The sequence below is a fragment of the Dermacentor albipictus genome, chromosome 2, assembly GCF_038994185.2.
Source record: "Dermacentor albipictus isolate Rhodes 1998 colony chromosome 2, USDA_Dalb.pri_finalv2, whole genome shotgun sequence".
In the NCBI taxonomy this organism is placed as follows: Eukaryota; Metazoa; Arthropoda; class Arachnida; order Ixodida; family Ixodidae; genus Dermacentor; species Dermacentor albipictus.
The window spans coordinates 28,371,134-28,390,446 of NC_091822.1; the positions used below are offsets into that span (position 1 = coordinate 28,371,134).

At 47.9% G+C, this 19,313-nt stretch overlaps 1 protein-coding gene across 1 annotated transcript in view; it reads left to right on the forward strand.

The window, feature by feature from the left end:
* The window catches only part of LOC139055900 (gonadotropin-releasing hormone receptor-like), a 563,383-nt gene that overhangs the window by 274,145 nt on the left and 269,925 nt on the right, over positions 1-19,313 (forward strand). The gene's annotated exons all lie outside the window — the stretch shown is intronic.

The window sequence follows — 19,313 nt, forward strand, 5'->3', positions numbered from 1 at the left end:
GAACGCATGAATCATGTCTTTCATTTTTCGAATGTTTGCAGAAATTTTCAAATGAAGAAGATAGTCGTTTACATGTATAGCTTACATTACCTTACCTTACCCGAAAATGAGAAGAGAATTCGCAGAGGAATAAAAATAGGTTGGAACTCATACCACAGGCATTGCCAAACCATGACTGGAAGCTTAGCACTGTCGTTGAAAACAGAAGCACACAGTCATCGCATTCTACCTGTGATAACATACGGACAAAAAGAAGCCCGTGAATAAGTTAAGCACCGGGCAAGGTTTAATGGAACGAGGAATGTTAGGCGTAACGTGAAGATGCAAGAAGAGTGCGGTGTGCATGAGACCGCAAAGGGTAACGGTTAGCCAATATTCTAATTGACATCGAGAGAAGAAGATGGAGATGGACAGGCCATGTAATGCAAAGGGCAGATAAGTGGTGGACCGTTAGAGTTTCAGAATGGGTGCCAAGAGAAGGGAAGCGCATTGGAGGGCGACAGAAAATTGAGTGGAGTGATAAATTAGGAAATTTGCAAGTGCAAGTTCTAATCAGCTGCAGAAGACAGGGGTAATTGGAGATCGCAGGCCTTCGTCCTGGCAGTGGACATTAAGTTAGGCTGATGACGACGATGACTATGATACCTTACACTCGTTGTGCGTCACATGAAAGACCACCTTGCGTGGGCCAGCTAAGCGGCTTTGTCTCGTATGTCCTGCTTTAATATAGATCACGCTGCGTACATAACGGGGTAGATGAAAGCTAAAAACATATTGAGTGTGCGGACTAGCCTCTTAGCTTTGTCCATGTGTTTCCACACGTCATTGCAGTCACTTCTGAGCGCTGTTGCTCCTGCATGTTCTTCTCAAGAACACGTAGGAGTCTGCAAGTGTGTCCATGATTCTGTGGTTTGCAATTGCTGTTCGCAGAAAGTGAGTGACGAAAAAAAAAAAGAGTCCTGCGATTCGATTTTTTTTTTCGTCGGCCCATGTCGTACAATGATGATAAAGCTCTTCCTGTTGGCATCTCGACCAAACCTTGACGAATAATTAAAATAGTCCACGTATAACAAAGAGTACACACAAGCATTTATGTGAGATGGTGGCTGTATTGCAGCGCAATGCTTATATATGAGCCGAACCAGGAACCATACGAAATATGTAGTCAGAAAGCTGACAGATTTTTAAAGAAAGTTAATTACTATACAGCAAATTCAAGCCTTAATAAATTCGAAGTGGGAAAGCTCCTAGCGCACTCGCAAAGGCCGCACCGTAGTAATCTGGCGAAATCATATTGCATCCAGGCAGAAGCGTTTTCAATTCCCTCCATGCAAAAGACGTCATAATGCGGCCTTCCTGTGGGCCACTTGGAAAATACATGTATTTTCTCTTGCTCTCTGCATGATTCCAACATTAGAGCTCGAAAAGGCTCTGAGGTCTCTTCAAGGAGTGTGTCAGGCGTCCTTAAGTATCGCATCAAGGCTTAAGAAAAAGGTTTATGGTGGTGTTCCTGCTGGCGAGCAAGCAGACAATAGATTTCTTTTTTTTTTCAAAGCATATGGAAGAACAAAACCTGTTCGAGTTTCTTGGCAAATCTCGAGACTAAATAAAGAAGGTACAACAGGAATATTCTCGCCACCTGCGCTCCTAGCTCCGGTGGCGAGGTGGTATAGCTCCTATACAAGACCAAATAATTTTTAAAGGGAATAGCTTTATTTGCCCCATTAAGCAGTTTTCTTGGTTCGTCGTTGAGCAGTAGTCGAACTCAGCAAGGTTAACATTCATTCGTTCGTTCGTTGATTCGACTTCTCGTCTGCTCGCTCGCTCGCCCTTTTGTTGTTGTTTTTTTCAGGCTATTCCCTTACATTCGCAATCGTTTGCGATGGTTTCTGCACAATTTGATTACACGACATGTGCCGCTTTCAAAGGAACTGCAGTACCTGGCCCGGCGAGTTTTTGTCGCTAAACACATAGAAGAAAAAAGAGTTAGGCCCAAACAATGAAACGTTCCTTTCCTTCGAGCGCTTCCTAACCTTACGTGAGGCCTCCTTACAGCGAAGGACCGATGGAGGAAGCAAGCATACTCTGAAAGCTCCCTTCACCCGTCCTCACGTAAGGAGCGGTTGCCGCCATGCCTGGGTTCGAGATTATCTCTTAAAAGCTTTAGGCGAACACCAGAACACCCCTATTCAATAAAAAAGGTTGTATCGTCGCACAATCTCTAAGTTGATGAGCTAATATAGAGAAGCGTTTTTAGACGCTTGAGACGCTATTTTTTAGTTTTGTTTACTAAATCTAAAGAAGCAGTGCATTACAGTGTGAAACTTGATGTGCTCCAGCAACGCTGGCACGCCGGCGTCGTGCAACGCCTAGCAACGCTTCCATGCCGCACGCGTGACTGAAACGAACGTGCCTGGCAAAACGTACCGTGCTCGCGCTTCTCCGAAGGTGGGCGACAGCACGCACGCGCAAGCAAACGTCACGTGGTTAAGCAGTGAGGCGAAGTGCTCGTTCAGGGCCAGGAGCGGCGTAAGGACGCATGAAGGTAGCTTGGCCCAAACAATAAAACGTTCCTTTTAGGGGTGTGCGAATATTGAAATTTTCGATTACGAATCGAATACGAATAAGGCGAAGAACTCTCTTCGAATATCGAATCGAATATCGAATACATGTGTAGTATTAAAAAATTGCAAGAGAGGTAACAATAGCTTTATTACCCTTTTAAAAATAACATTGCATTTTACAAGGTTGCTTCAAATTAAAGAGGTACTCAGTTATAGATAATGGACTCAGGTAATGCCCTCAGTCAGGTAAAACGCTTGTTACAGATTGTCGTGAAGGAAAATTAACTGCTCAATATGGCCAGAAAGTAAACGCTCTCTATGCACTGTCACATTTCTACCGGTAGAAAAGACTCTTTCACTAGGAACTGAAGTGGCAGGGATCGCCAAGTACTTCCGGGCGAGTGCACTTAAAAGCGGGTACCTGAAGCGGCCAATGGACTGCCACCACTCACAAGGATTCATGCCCCTTTCCAGAAGAGGCTTTTGCGCGTAGTCTGTAACTTCCCTCTCAGGGGCAGATGCCAAATGTGTCTTCTCTTTGTTCATCACTAGATCGTCAAAAGCATTCTATACACTCGATGCCACCAGTGGACACGAAGTCGACGCTGGCACGGCGGTGTCCCCACGGTGTTCCACGACGGCTTCCTGGAGCTCCCTTGTCACAAGGTTTTTCAGCCGGATCATCTGACCAGATGCCTGATGAACTGTGGCCATAAAGCGCGGATCAAGAAACATGCCTAGGCTGGCCACTTCATGAAATTTCCACTCCGCACAAAGAGCCTTGATACATTTTGAATCAATGTTAGCAAACCCTGAGTTGCCTTTGCAACCTTCAAGGCAATGGGGCATTCCAAAAATAATTGGAATTATAAAGCTTGGTGAAAAATAAACCGAAACTGATCATGTCTCAAATGCCTGAAGCAGATAGACTGAAACAGAGCATACAGATAATGGCAACTCAGGGTTGCAAAGGCAACCCTGAGTTGCCTTTGCAACTTTCAAGGCAATGGGGCATTCCAAAATAATTGGAATTATAAAGCTTGGTGAAAAAGAAACCGAAACTGATCATGTCTCAAATGCCTGAAGCAGATAGACTGAAACAGAGCATACAGATAATGAGCGGATCATGCGAAGTTCTCAGTTAATAAACATGTTCTTAGGAGAATGCGGAGCAAGCATACAATTGATTAATTGCTCAATTATTCGCAGTCTATCCGAATATTCGCCGTTTCCACCGTTATTCGGCCGTCCTCGGATATTCGTGAATTTGCGAACATGCATTTCTCAAATCGAATACGCTTCGAATATGGAAAATATTCGATTCGTATTCGAAATTCCGAATATTCGCACACCCCTAGTTCCTTTCCTTCGAGCGCTTCCTAACCTTACGTGAGGCCTCCTTACAGCGAAGGACCGATGGAGGAAGCAAGCGTACTCTGAAAGCTCCCTTCACCCGTCCTCACCTAAGGAGCGGTTGCCGCGTGCCTGGGTTCGAGATTATCTCTTCAAATCTTTCCGCGAACACCATTATTCTATTAAAAAAATGTTGTATCGTCACACAATCTTTAAATTGAATAGCTAATATAGAGAAGCGTGGACGCTTTCTTCTAGTTTCGTTTACTAAAGTTAAAAAAAAGTTGCGCATTACAGTGCAAAACTTGATGTGCTACAGCAACGCTGGCACGCCGGCGTCTTGCAACGCCTAGCAACGCCTAGCAGTGCTTGCATGCCGCACGCGTGACTGAAACGAACATGCCTGGCAAGACGTACCGTGCTCGCGCTTCTCCGCAGGTGGGCGACAGTGCGCATGCGCAAGCGAATGCCACGTGGTTAAGCAGTGAGGTGAAGCGCTCGTTCAGGGCCAGGAGCGGCGTAAGGACGCATGATGGTAGCTTTGGAGCTACCTTATGCTGAGGAAGCACCAAGGAAGCCTTCACCGAGGGCCCCTCAGTAAGGAAGCTTTCAGAGTGACATAAGGTAGCCTCACCCCAATGAAGGCTTCCTTAGTGAGGTAAGGAAGATTTCATTGTTTGGCTTCTTATGCTGAGGAAGTACCAAGGAAGCACCAAGGAAGCCTTCACCGAGGGCGCCTCAGTAAGGAACCTTTCAGAGTGACATAAGGTAGCCTCACTGCAATGAATGCTTCCTTACTGAGGTAAGGAAGATTTCGTTGTCTGGCCCTTAGCTCTACCAGAATTTGCGGGAAAAAAAGTGATGCATCCTGGAGCTGGAGCTGCATACTGGAGTAATAATGTCCAAGTTGGTCTCAAAATTTGAAGTACAATATACGCGGTGTGTATAGAAATAAATGATGTATCTCAATGATCTTACCACATGCCATACCTATGAGAATTGTGTGGCTGCAGGCTCTTTAACTGTGCCATAAAAATAAATAAAAAGGATACGGGACGGTAACAAAACGAATCCCTTTGTCCTCCTCTTCCTCGCCGCTATACTAATACCCATCGTCCTAAGTGAATCAACATCAGTGTAGATATTAAGGGCTTGTGGGTGTAACATTTCGCAGTTTTTTTTTTCTGTAGCGCAAATAGCACAAGGACGTACAACAGCGCGTGTGCTTCCATTTTCTCTTCTACGTCCTCGCGCTATTTGCGCTGCATGAAGAAACTGCCGAACCAACATCATTTGACGACGCATGCGATTGCCCGTGACGGGAAAATCCAAAGAGCTCCTTTGTGGCGAAAGAATAGGGGTGGCGTCACCATAAACGTAGCCGTTCCAAATGCCTCAGAACAAGGTAGCGAATCAGCGATGGGTGGGCGACCCGGAGCGCACATAGGACGCAGAAGTGGCTGAAACGTGGGGGAAATACCGAAGGCCTTCTTGTAGCGGGACTCCGTGCCTCAAGATTTCAAGCGCGGTGGTTCGCAAGCGACCTCTGAGATAACGAGTTATCCTCGCGGGAGCTTTCTTACACATTCTGCGCAGACGGCACCTTGCAAGCAGAAAGAAAGGCGATCGAACCTCTCGCCAAAGGCAAAACTCGACAGTATGCGCTCGCCACCGGTAGCGAAAGGATCCTCTCGAGTGAAGGAGCAACGTATAATACTTTATGGCGCTTGAAAACAATAAATGAAGAGTAGATCGTTTTCTCAAATACTTCTTACGCTCAGAGACTGTTTCAGTCTTCGTAGATCACGCATAAGCGGCCGCTTATACGGAAAACCCTGCATCCCCTGGGCGTATTCTACATTACACTTACTTACTGCAGTCTAGTTACTGCACGCTTTTCTGTCATACGCCATCCCAAATGTGCGCAATCAGCAATGTAAATACCAGCGGTCTTTTGGAACGTTAATAAAATATAAGAAAGTGCCTGTTGCATGTATCCCTAATCTAGTTATAACGCTGGAATAATCAAAAAGGTGAGAAATACTTGCTCGAGATATGATAATGAATAATTCAATATTTATGAGCATTTAGCTAAACAACTATGAAACGTTTGAGCAGATGTTGCAATTTGCTAATTGAAGAAAGGCCGGCTTTTACTTTGTACGTGTACTTACGGCCTCCCCCGTTGATGTGAATATGGGTCTGTGGACAGTTTCACGCTGGTTTTTCCTTCTTGTAAAGGTGATTTATAGTGTAAAGTATTGGTTTGTTTCAATTCTGTAAATTTTGGCTATGGTGTTGGGCTGCTGAGCACGAGGTCGCGGGATTGAATCCCGGCCACGGCGACCGCATTTCGATGGGCGCGAAATGCGAAAGTACCCGTGTGCTTAGATTTCGGTGCACGTTAAAGAACCCCAGGTGGTCGAAATTTCCGGAGTCCTCCACTACGGCGTGCCTCATAGCTACAAAGTGGTTTTGGCACGTCAAAACCTATAATTAATTTGAATTCTGTAGTTTTATTTTCAGTTACTATTCGCTCCGTGTCACGTGTGCTCGCGTGCCTTTATTGCACATATTTACACGTGTACTTATCTATCCCTATCTCTGGAATTGCGTATTACCCACTAAAAACTTCATGTCATCGCTATTCGCAGGACGCGCCTGCATGATTGGAACTTACTCGAACGTTATCGTAGATTCTGTCGGTTGTCTATGCAATCTTTTGTCATCATATGTACGCTTCTGTAATCAGATTGTTTCTGCGACATGAATTGTGCAGTGCTTTCTGTAAGGCATGCGGGCACCAGCAATATACAACATAGACAACAGATAGAATATACGAACATGGACATTGGCTTTCGATCAGTGATGTACTAAAGCCCGCGCGCTTGATCCGCAGATAAGATTTTAGAACCGTAGCTCTACTACTCCAGGTACAAAGCCAGAAAACGCCTCGTTCCATAAATCTTACCTTCAAGTTCAGCCAAAGTCCAACTGGGACTTAGCCTGCCACTACAGGCGGGTGCTGCGTACGCCGCGCGGGCGCCCATACCTTGAAAGCGACCGGCGATGTGGACAACGTGCGCCGAGTGCTGGTAGCGTCGTATGCACCGCGCTTTCGACGCTTACTTCGCGTTGAAGCGAGAGGCAGCATGAAGGTCGATTCGCTCGCTGCTGCTGCCGTGCAGTGCAGAGTCTGTGTGTTGTCTTATGGTGCAATTGTAGATGCGGTAGTTGCTAACGGGGCCGAGCAGTGTCAGTGCACTTTCCCAAAACAAACAAAACCGTGCTATCGCTCGATAGACTTGGTTTACCCGCGTTCAACCACAGCAGCTATTTCAACGATCGCCGACTGTGCTCGCCGCTATCGTCGTGCTTTGAGTGTAACCTGTATTCTGGGCACAGGTTCGCCCAACAAACGGTTAGCTGCATGACTCACACTTTTTACTAATGCGTTTTTCAACGTCACTAAAACGGGATGGGCAAAAAACACGACCGCTTGTGTTTGTCTCCTCTCTTGCCAGTCTCGTCTAAGTTTTCAGCGCTAAGCATTAGAAGATATGCTGTGTAAGCATAGATTACACAAACTAGCGCAAATGTCACTACTGTTACACCTGACTCCTCATTGAGAAAAGTGTTCCAGATTGATTTTCAGCATTTCTTGCTTCTGCAACAGCATTTCACGGAAAAAAAGTGAAGGTGAAATATTTGACGCTGTACCAAAGGGAAAAAGAAGACGATTGAGTTAATTCTTTAAAATCGTCCACCTATAGAAGAAAATAAACATGTGGTATAGTCGAACAACTTCGTAAATACTGTGCTGGGCGTCTCCTGAATGTAACAAAATGTATTTCTCGATTGCCGTTGACAGAAAAACAATAAAGCTTTTTCGCAGAATTGTTGGGGCACAAGGGAAGAAAACGTATCCTTTGCTTCAAACCTTTAGTGCTCGACATATGTTGCGTAAGTGACAATTACGTATCCCTTTATACATGGTGTCGCACCTATCATGCATGGAGCTGTAAACGTAACGCACCATCCAAGCAAGTGGAACAAAGAACCAGAAGAAGCAAGTCACTGGTGCCGGGCTCGTACTGTACTGGACGTACTGTACTACTGGACGCACTAGTACTGGACTGTACTAGTATGGCACCGAGGCCGACGTTACTCGCATCGGTATGAACTTAAGTGTCGGCTGTCTCATCAAGATGGGCAAGGATTGGAGAAGATTGCCGGCGTTTCCTTAACCCGTCAAATGCGTCTTGTTGTTCGTTTTTCCACATGAAAGGTTGATCTTCGCTTGTTGGTATTGTAATGGGCTCAGCAATGTATGAAAAGTTTTCCTCAAATCTCTGTAGTATGTGCATAACCCCAAAACACGTCGCACTGACTTTTTGTCTGTGGGTGTCGGGAACCTCGTAACAGCTGCTGTCTTTTCGGGATCTGGCCGAGCGCCTCCAGCACTGATGACGTGTCCGAAAAACCGAAGTTCATCGAAGCCAAATTGACATTTTTTCGGCCTAATTGTCAAGTCTGCTGCGCAAATAGCTCCTAGTACAAGTCGCAGGCGCTCTAGATGTTGGTCAAATGTGGTGGAAAATACGAACACATCATCCAAATACACTAAGCACAACTGACATTTCAATCCTGCGAACAGTGTCCATCATTCGCTGGAACGTTGCAGGCGCGGAACAGAGGCCGAATGGAAGCGCTTTAAATCATCAGGGGTTACGAATGCTGTCTTTTCGCGGTCCCGCTCATCCACCTCTATTTGCCAATATCCACTCTTGAGATCCAGGGAGGATAAAACTTTGCACATCGGAACCGATCTAACGTATCGTCGATACGCAGAATGGGGTACACATCCCGCTTAGTTACGCTGTTCAATTTACGGTAGTCGACGCAGAATCGAAGTGTGTTATCTTTCTTTCTTAACGAGCACTACGGGAGACGCCTATGGAGTGCTGGAAGGCTGAATAACGTCATCTGAAAGCATCTCCTCTATTGTCTTTGTGATGATCTCCCTTTCTTTTGGCGAAACTCGATACGGGTGCTGGCATACCGGTCTTGTGGCGTCCTCTGTTCTGATTCTGTGCCTTGCAACAGACGTGCGCCGTGCCTTCGAAGAAGTGGAGAAACAGTCAGATAAATCCTTTATCAGGGCATATATCTATTTCTTTTGTGATTCCGGGAGTCTCGAGTTGACGGTAATTGATCTGTCGACACTACAGCTTCCTGGCAGGGCAGGTGACGTTGTAGTTAGGCTGCATTATTCGGTTGTTACACCGAACTCGTGGAAATAGGCCATAGCTGTTCCTTGTGCGATGTGTTGGAATTCATTTCCGAAATTAGTAAGTGCAACATTTGCACGGCCATCGCTTAAGTGAACAAGACCCCGAGCCATGCAAACACCTTTGTTGAAAAGGAGCTCTATGTTTCCGTCCGCTATGCCTTCGCGGTCGTAAAATCTTTGATTCTCCACAAGAACCATTATACTGCAGCTTGGCGGCACAGTAACGTCATCATCGACGACGCGCAGTGCAGCGAGACGTCGCTCCTCCGATTCTTCCACAGGTATAGCTTGTTTTGTCGAGAATGACACACTGGACCTATGTAGGTTAATTATGGCACCATTAGCTTGCAGAAAATCCGTTGCAAATATAAGTTGCCGTGAACATTCTGGCGAGTCAAAAACTTAAGTGAAGCCTTTTATCGTAAGCCTTGCGCTGCATCGGCCAAGGGGCGTAATAAGATGACCGCCTGCCGTGCGTATCTGCGGACCAGTCCCCTGCGTCACAACTTTTTTCAGGTGCTTCGCCATCTTGAAGCTTACTACCGAATAATCAGTGCCGGTGTCGACTAAGGCATTGAGCTCGCATCCGTCAATTATCATACACAAATCTGACGTAATGGTTTCGTTCCTGCACCTGTATACTGGAATTATCTCGTCATCGCACTGGAACCGCGTTGGAGGATCTTCGTAACTCTCGTTATCAGCGGCCTCACCTCCACAGGTCGCTTGCTTCAGGTTTCCTGGTGTGGACTTGGTGAACGACGCCTAGGCAATCTTGGAGACGTGCGTGGGCTAGGTGATCGGTAGCGCATGGGCGACAGTGACCGTGGTTGACGTTGGCGAGGAGTAACGGGGCTTTGGCGCGTGGACAAGTATTCTTCGATCTCCACTGGCCGTTTACCGTTTCGGGGGCATTGTGCGCTTAAGGGAAAGCCCCTTATTCCAGCTTGACGGTACCGGCAGAACCTATACAGGTGACCCGCTTCTCCGCAGTGAAAACACAGAGGCCTGCGCTCGTGGTCACGCCAGACGTCGCTTTTTCGGAGCCAACAATGAAGGCGGTAGAAACATGTCAGACTGTGAAGTGAACCTCGTATCGGAACGGACATATGATGACTAAGTAAAATGCGTGGCGTGGCGTGCGCAGACAAAAATGAACAGCGAGACGACCGCCAAAAGCCTCGGTGATGTCACGATGGGGAGAAATGCATGCTTGTCCTGACACGCAACACTATACAAAGTATATACAGCCCTGCAGTGGAGGTGCGCAAGGTGTGCAGGAGCTTTCACAGCCTGATGTGGCTGCCATCGCAGTGTCAGCAGATCACGTGGCGTGCAACGCTCGGTCGAGCGGGCCGCGCATGCTATCAGCCGCACACCTCGGATGTCTGTACAATGTTTCTTACAATATTCATATCAGAATTTCTCTGGCCGTATTGCATGAGCTGTTTGAAGTACAATACATATCAGCTTGCATACAAAGATACGTAAATTTTGTTAGTCGTCCAAAAGCACAATTGAACAGAGTTAGAGTTGACTTCAGGGCCACGAGAACCGCCTTGTATTGGCCAAATATGAGGGATATTGTTTGCTCTAGACCTGTGGTGCGACTAATTTGTAAAGACGAGAACTAAAGAAGTTTCGTTGCATGTAGTCCAACAGTCCGATACGCAAACTGCGTCGTATGGATACATGACGAGCCCCTAGTTTTCACGTCGGGGAACGTTCACATCCAAGTCCATAACTGCAGGTTCTGGTCGGTGTTCAGCCTTCGCCTCCTGCTCGCGCAGCGCAGCGTCTTGGCGTCTCCAAGTTTGAAATGTTACGCGTTCCTGCGTCTGGGCGCGTGCGCGTGCTTGTTTAGATCGAGCGCGAAACTTTTCTTGTTTAGCTTGAGCTTGTTTAGCTTGTTTAGCTTGAGCGCGAAGCTTTTTGGTGAAGCTACAAGGACAGCGTTGTGAAAACGTTCAATTTGCCCCATCAAGCATGCGAGGAACGCGTACGCAAACAATGGCAAATGCAGGCAGCTTCTGCGTAGTCTCTGTTCACTTAAGCAAGCGAAACAGTTTAACATAAAGTTGCGGAAGATAGCACCTGCTCGACGCCAGTTTGATTGAAACAAGAACACGCCTATACATCTTTCTCCGCCTGGCATTCAAATTCTTACGCAAAAGCAAATCTTAAAAATAGCGTGTGTCCTTCAGAAAAAGTATTAAAACTCAATAAATTATTCTTTCTATGTGTATTTATCCATTAAGCGAAGGTTGCCTGGAGCGTCCATATAATTTATAATGCAATAAAACGCGCCAAGCGTCTTAACGCACTGGCTTACATTTGGAAAAATGTTGCTTATCATCACCGTTCTTAAGCAGAGTATAAATTGCTTATTATGTGGAAAGCCGCACAGATGGAGCACGTCTTTCTTTAATCTTAGTGTGCAGTTATCTTCTGGTTTTCTGCAACGTGTGTACTTTGAAGAAAAACTTGCCATTACATGCTCATGCATTAAGGTTTTTGCCAGTAAGAAATTATGACGTTGTATATGATAATGTTTAAATGATACTGTGTCTGCACAGTGTAAGTACATCTCGGTTGGCTCTCCGCCACAACGATGTTGATGCAAAACCTGTCCGCGATTACTCTCGCGAGGCTGCAGTAGCTTTTCTCCAAGTGCCTACAACAATTTGAGTTCCGGAGTGGGTGCTGTGTGAAAAAAATCATACTAAATACGAAAAAATTCCTATTGCAACAAGGTCAACTCACATCTGGTTGGCATCCGCAATATGTTGTAATTCTTTTGGTATTTCTGCAGTCGAGTTTCTTTACATGCATTATCTTTTGACAGCAAAAAAAAAAGACTAAGAACAGAACCGGCCGCGGTGTAATGGCTATTGGAACGGGCTGCTGTGCTAGTGGTCCTCTGTTCGACTCCTCCCAGTGGAATTTCGATTTACATTTATTCATTAAATATGTATTGTTACGTTGTGGCAGTCACACAGAATGATGTATTTACAATATTTACAAGAAAGACAACGATACTCAGACAATGTGGCTCTCAAGATAGATTTCATCTCGATATGTCAAATCGTCTTCATTGGACTTCGGCGCCACTCTTGCTTGCGTCGAAACCTAATCCCCGCCTCTACAGGGGCCGTCTCGGCGCTAGCTACAATGGAGGTGAACTCGTGGCAAAGTAGGCCTTCAGCCAAGAAACATGCACAACGTAAGTAGGGACACGCGAGTCCACCGGAGTGATTTCATATTTACCATCGCTAAGCTGACACAATGGCGTGTAAGGCCCTGTGTAGTGCGGCAGCAGCTTTTCAGACAAGCCGATGTGACTATGTCGTGTCCATAGGAGGAAAATGGAGCCAGGGGCTAATCAAATGTCCCAATATCGGCTGTCGTGACGGATCTTCTGCACGGCGTGAGACTCAATCAGCCGGGAGGCGGCAATCTGGCACGCCATGTGAACTCAGGCGAAGACGCCTTGGATCAAACCTCTACAGCAGCACAACGGACCAACACTGGTGATGCTAGGTCAATTCATCAGTGACCTAATCGAGTATCTGCGACTGCTTGTGATTCCGGAACATCTGTGGCCGATCGTCATGGCTCAACTTCATGACGTACTCATGGCAGGCCACCTCGGCGTTTCTTTTACATATGAGCGCTGGCGCCGATGATTCTACTGGCCGGACATGTATCCACCTGTGCACCAGTACCGGCTTCGTGCGAGCTCTGCCAACGTCTGAAGAAGCCCATGCTTTCCCCTCGTAGTCCCATTGAATCGCTGGACATGCCGCATGCACATTTCTTTCACGTCGGCGTCGAAGCTTGCGTGGCCCTTTCCCATTGTCCTACTCTGGGGACAAATGGGTCGCCTTCGTAACAGATTACGCCACATGGTACGCGATCGCGCGCGCTCTCCCTACAATCTATGCAACTGACGTCGCCGAATTCGTGTCGCGCGATGTTTCACTTCAACACGGTACTCCTAAGCAATTGCTTACAGCCGCAGTTCTCTTCAAAAATAATCGCCAACTTTCTTACAATCTGCGCAATTCAGCAAAAGCTCCCCACAGCTCATCATCCTCAGTCTAACTTCCTAACAGGACGCTTAAATCGCACGCGGATGGGACTGTTGTGGACGCGTTTCGGATATCAGGGTGATTGGGACAACACGTTATCCTTCGTGACCTACAATTCGTAGAATTCACCCTCACGAGACCCCTGGCTTCTGTCCCTTTTACCTCCAGTTCGGCATCCACCGTACTTTGCTGTTTGACGCACTGGTTCCTCCCTCGTTGAACACTCTCAGTCCCTCCATGGAAAAACTGTATCCCGACCGAACAGCAAATAAAACGTAGAGAAAGCAGTGACATCATGGCGTTATGAATTTTAGGCGAACGTCCCGAATGGAAGGTTAGTCTACCAGTCGTCATGACAGACACATTTCTGTCAACGTGCACTCGAGGCGTTCCGTGAGTCTGTTTGTCTGGGGTAAGTAGGTGGTAGAATGCTTGTGCTTGGCAGAGCAGTAACGAATCAGGTTTCCAGCCACTCGGGACAAGAACGGACACGCAGGTGCGGCCGCAAGACGCGCCTTCTTGTCCCGAGTTGTAGAAAGCCTACATGGTTCTTTCTGGGGTGTGCCGGGATGGAGGCTGACGTCACGTAAAAAGAAACCCGCCACCTCAGTTGCACAGCTTATGGCCAAAGCTCGCGTGATCGCGTAGCAGTTCGCGAGTCAGACGCGACAACGACCCGCTTATTGCCAGATTTCGACTTCGGAAAAGGGCTAAGAAGATCCAGAGCAACGTGAAAGAGCTGCTCTGAGGGCACACAGAGGGATTAAAGGCGTCCAGCGGGCAGCAAGCATGGTTTTGGGGTGCTGGCAGAGCGTACAGGCTGAAACGTAGTGGTGCATGGAGCAGTACTATGGGCGTCACCAGTAGAAGCGGCGCCATAAGCGGTCGTAAGTACAAGAAACGCCGAGACGGCCGGCAGTAGATGCGTCATGCAACTGCTCAAGAACTGAAGTCCGGAGATGGCGTTGTACAACGAGTAAAAATGCTGCTCCATTTGGGCGTGAGCTGCGACCGTAGATAACGTCGTCATGGAGCTGGACAGGCGCAGGGTGGGCTCCGCATCTGCAGAATTGAGATAATCGATGAGAAAATGTAAGCCGTCACCCCGCCGTTGTTGAATGCGACTGTGAAACAGATCATAAATGGTCAGGACGCAAGCGTCGGTGTCATGCGCATAATTTTCAGGGTGGTAGACGGGATGACGGGAGAGGCAGTCGGCACCCTTGTGTAAATGGCCTGACTTCTATAGAAGAGCAAATTAATATTCTTGGAACCGCAGCGTCCGTCCACCTATTCGTCTAGTGGGGTCCTTAAGGGACGAGAGCCAGCACAAGGCGTGGTAATGGTTAACCATGGAAAATGTGCGACCATACAAGTAGGTGCGCAACTTGGCTACTGCCCGAACGAAAGCCAGGCACACCCGCTCACTGATTGAAAAATTCCTCTCACCAGCTGAAAAAAGGCGGCTGGCGTATACAATCAAGCGCTCTGCGTTACGCTGCCATTGAACGAGTACACCCCCAGTTGCATGACCACTGGCATCCGTGCGAACTTCAGTGGCGACAGACGGATCATAATGAGCTAGCAATGGGGGAGCCTTTAGCAAACTTCAGAGGGTGGATAAGGTTTCGGTTTGAGCAAGGCCCCATGAGATAGCAACGTCCTCTTTAAGTAAGTCGGTTAGTGAGCGAGCCGTTTCAATGAAATTCATATGAAACAACAGAAATATGTCCGCTGTCCAACAAAGCTTCTTAAGTGTGCAGTGGAAGACGGAACAGTAAAGTTCTGGACAGTGCGAATATTGTCCGGGTCGTGTTGAACGCCAGCAGCACTGAAGAGATAGCCAAAGACGGTGATTTGATGACGTCCAAAGCAGCACTTGGTTGAGTTCCATTGCAGGTTGACGCCTCGGTAAACATCAAGAATGGCAGAGAGGCACATTAGAAAACTCGCAAAAGTTTGTGAAAAGAGTATCGCATCACCTTGATAACACCGACATGTAGCCTATTTGTAGCCGCGAAGTAAGGAGTCCACCACTCTTTCGAAGGTTGCCGGGAAATGACAAAGGCTGAATGGCATAGCTTTGAATTGGTAGAAGCCGTCAGGTGTTACGAAAGCAGCTTTCTCGCGGTCCATGTCGTCTACCGACATTAGCCAATAGCTTGACCGAAGATCTATGGACAAGAAGTAGTGGGTTTCGCACAAGCAGTCCAAGGCGTCATCAACAAGCAGCAAGGGCCAGACATCCTCGCCTGTGATTTCGTTGAGGTGTCGGTAATGGACACGCAGACGCCAAGTACCGTCCATTTTGACAAGGACAACAGGCCACGGACTGGAAGGTAGTTCGCTAAAGCCTTTAGTCAACATCTCATCGACTTCTCTTTCTGTCACTTGTCGTTCAGCATGGGAAGAACGGTACGGATGACGAAGTATCGGATAGGGGTCTCCGGTTTAAATGCAATGGGTTACCACCAATGTCTGGACTAATGCGTGGCCGTCAAGCTAACAAATGTTGCGGTAAATTTACAAGGACTGCTGGTGCCTACAGGTCGTGCAGGAAGGAAGTCATGTGCAATTATGTTGCTAAGTTCGTCTGTGTCTAGAGTCGGTGAATGGGAGGTTCCTGTAAAGGCCAACGGAATTTCGACGTGAAGCGCCGATATCTCGGAATCGTAGACAGGCAAGATGTCGCCCGACGCTATGCTTCTGGGAACAATTTGAGTCGAGCAGTTAAAATTAACGACAAGGAGTGATCTGATTGCCGGCAACCGCGAGCACGGTATGGGGAACGGCCAAATTGCTTTCAAGCAGTAGGTCAACTGTGAGACACAGCACATAGACGCCGTCAGGAAGAGATGAAAATGACATTGCAGTGACATCTGTAGTGGCTCGAGGCGACAGGCGAATGTATTCGGGAGAGCGTAAACGTACTTGTGTGAGTGGTGGACTGTAGCCACCGTGGGACACTTCAAGCTGAATGACACTAGACGCGCAGTCAAAGAGGCCAGACTGGACAATAAGTCTAAACTGAGTGCAACATCGAAATAGCATCATTCCAAGACGGCAAACAAAACACTTGTTAAACGTCCCACGATGCCAATGCGAGCAGTGCAAATCGCCAGCATGGAAGGCGTTCCTGCGTCGGCGACATGGAGGGTGCTTGATGCAGTGAATGTGAAGACATTTTAAGGCGTTGGCTCATTTGGGCAGTTGGCTGCGCGAGTGTCAGTGAGTGCTGGAACACTGACGCCATCGACTACAACGTCAATTAACTTCTGTTTGGTCGGCAAAGTGACCAGGGGGTTTTGTGATCGAGTCGTCAATGCAGCGCCACCTCTGGGAGCTACATCGCTTAGTTTTCGGAAGACGGACGTCGGGGCTGCATCGGCTATGGTGGGCGACGAGCTTGCGGCGACAGGGACGATGGCCGACGAGCTGATGGCGAACGGGACTGGTGACCCTAGAATGACGACGAGGGAGTGTTCCAACTGGCACGAGCGTCATTGCTTAGCTGTTGAAATTCAAATAGAGGCTAGTAACGACGCTGGCTGTTCTCTGAGTGATAATAAATGGCGAATGGTGGTCGAAAAGGGGAGAAGAGTACGGTTACTACAATGGCAAGCAACGTGACCGACACAGGCAAAACAGATTGACCAATCATCTTCTGTTCGTCACTAGGCTGGATTTCGGTAGTGTGCGGGGTACCGCTGACCAGTGGAGTTTCGGGTCCTTTCGGGCCGCGCCGTTTCGGGTCCTGTTTCGTCCGTCATGTTGTCCAGTAAGAAGTGATGACCACTGTGGAGCTCCATTGTTTTCTCTCGTGAGTACCCCGCACCTCCACCGATTTGTTACGTTGCGAAAGACACGTACAAAAATATATTTATGATATGTACAGGCAAAGGAACGATACACAGAAAAGATGGCTGTCGGAATCGATATCACCGCGACACGTCATATCGTCTACTTCTGATTTTAGCGCCACTCTTGGTTGAGCCGTAATAATATATATACTCGAATGAGAACAGCCGAACGCCAGTCCATGCGAGCCGCTTCCTGTTCTCCTTCAACTCTTCGTCCCCTTGTCCCGTGTTACCCAGTTCGCGCTTCCACTTCATTACACACGGCCACGCTGCGTTTTTGAAACTCGGCGCACAGTGCCGTAAGATTTGTTGGTGGGCGCTATTATTGAGACGCGACACGTGGATGCGGAAGTTATTTTTTTTTATCTTGCCCAAGCTTCCCTATTCATCCACAGTGCGAACACACGGAGTGTTTTCCCCGCGGCGTTCTGTGATCGAGTTTTGCGCATACTTTCTTGCCCGGTGATCGACTACCTCGTTGGACTCAAAGCTCATCTGCTATCAGGTACTGCGGTGCGGGACGATGCTGACGGTCGTAGTGACGCTTTTTTACGTCTGTTGCTTTCGCAACACTTTTGCGAGCGTATTCTCTAATGTCTGTCGCATAACGGGCGTCGAAATGTGATGGGGGTATCCAAATTTAGCACGTCAAGTCGGGTTAGCTGACCGTAAACTATTTGGTACAGCGATATGCTAGCCTCTATATGTTCATTCCAGTCAGCTTCTCCCGGCTTACTATTTCTGCAGTAAGCGGTCAAACGCTCTTGATTTGTCGGATTGTCGCTCTGCGTGAGACCGTTTCTTTGTAGATGGTTGCTTAGGCACAGTGGTGCTCAAGTCTAGCTTGGCGGAGTAGGCGTGGAGTTCGGAGCTGTGAGAGATGGGTGCGTGATCTGATATTTTGTTCGGAACATGGGGCCTCAGTTCAAATCGGTTTTTAAAAAAATATTGTGCCGTAGTTCTATACCAGACCAGGCTGTGTGCGTACCTCCACAAATTTGAATAGGTGGTCAACAGCAATCAGGATCCACGGATTGCCAGCCGCTATCAATATAGACGGGCCAACATGGTCTATGCCAACCGTGTGAAATATAGTAGCAGGTAGTGAAATGGGCATGATTTGCCCAAGCTGGCTTCCTGGACGCCGCTTGTATCTCTGACACATTGAACAGCCAGTGACGCAAGAGGGAACACTCTGACTCACTTTTGGCTACCAGAAGCACTGCTGTACATTTTTCAGCGTCGCTCGCTGAACTATGCGTCTGCCATCGGGTGTGTCGTGTATGGCGGGAAGAATACCAGGCCGAAACAAAGGAGGCATGAATAGAAGGTGTTCTTCATTCTCTCATTGACGGCGATACAGAATTGCGTCGTGCATGACAAATTTCACGCTGTCTTGGGCCTCCACAAGTATAGCTACGATAGCCGCCACATGAGCGTTTTGTTGCTGGCTTTCGGTGACGCCTTGCTATGAAAGAAATTGAAACTCTATTCGAGCCTGTGAAGGCGGTCGACCAGCGAAGCTGTGTTTGGCGGTGCGATTGCATGTACGTAGCACATGTTTATACTGAAATGTTTTGAACCAGCACACGCACACGTCCTCCAAGAAGAATGGCACCAGGTGTCGTTTCGGCGCCCCTTTTATGCCGAGCGAGAGCACCCTGGTGGTTGCGATTCGCATTTCTTCCCCCACCACCGAGAGCCTATACGAATATAATACTAGACGAAGCAAGTTGTTCTACTGAACGTCTTCTTTAGACGAAAGTAGGTCGCGTCACAACACTATCGTTTGCTTTACGGCTGCCGTGTATTTCGCCGCTACAACCGTCGATGGCGCCTGCGCGGCTTCGCTAGTCACCACCTTCACGGGGGTGGACTTGAGCCCAATGTTTTGTTTCTCACGGTCACATTCGGGCCGCTGCTCTCGCCGTCGTTCCTTGTAGATTCGTTTTTCCTCAGGCGTACAAACCTCTCGCGGTCGTCCCATGGCAACGTAGGAGCGAAAATGAGCCCCTTGCTCCTTATCGGACCGGAACTACGTCACAGACATGTGGTTTCAGAGACAGGTGGCCGTTACAACCGCGCTTCGTTGCGAGAGAGTTCTCTGTCCCTTTATGGTTACACGTCGGAGCCAACTACGTCATAGACAGGT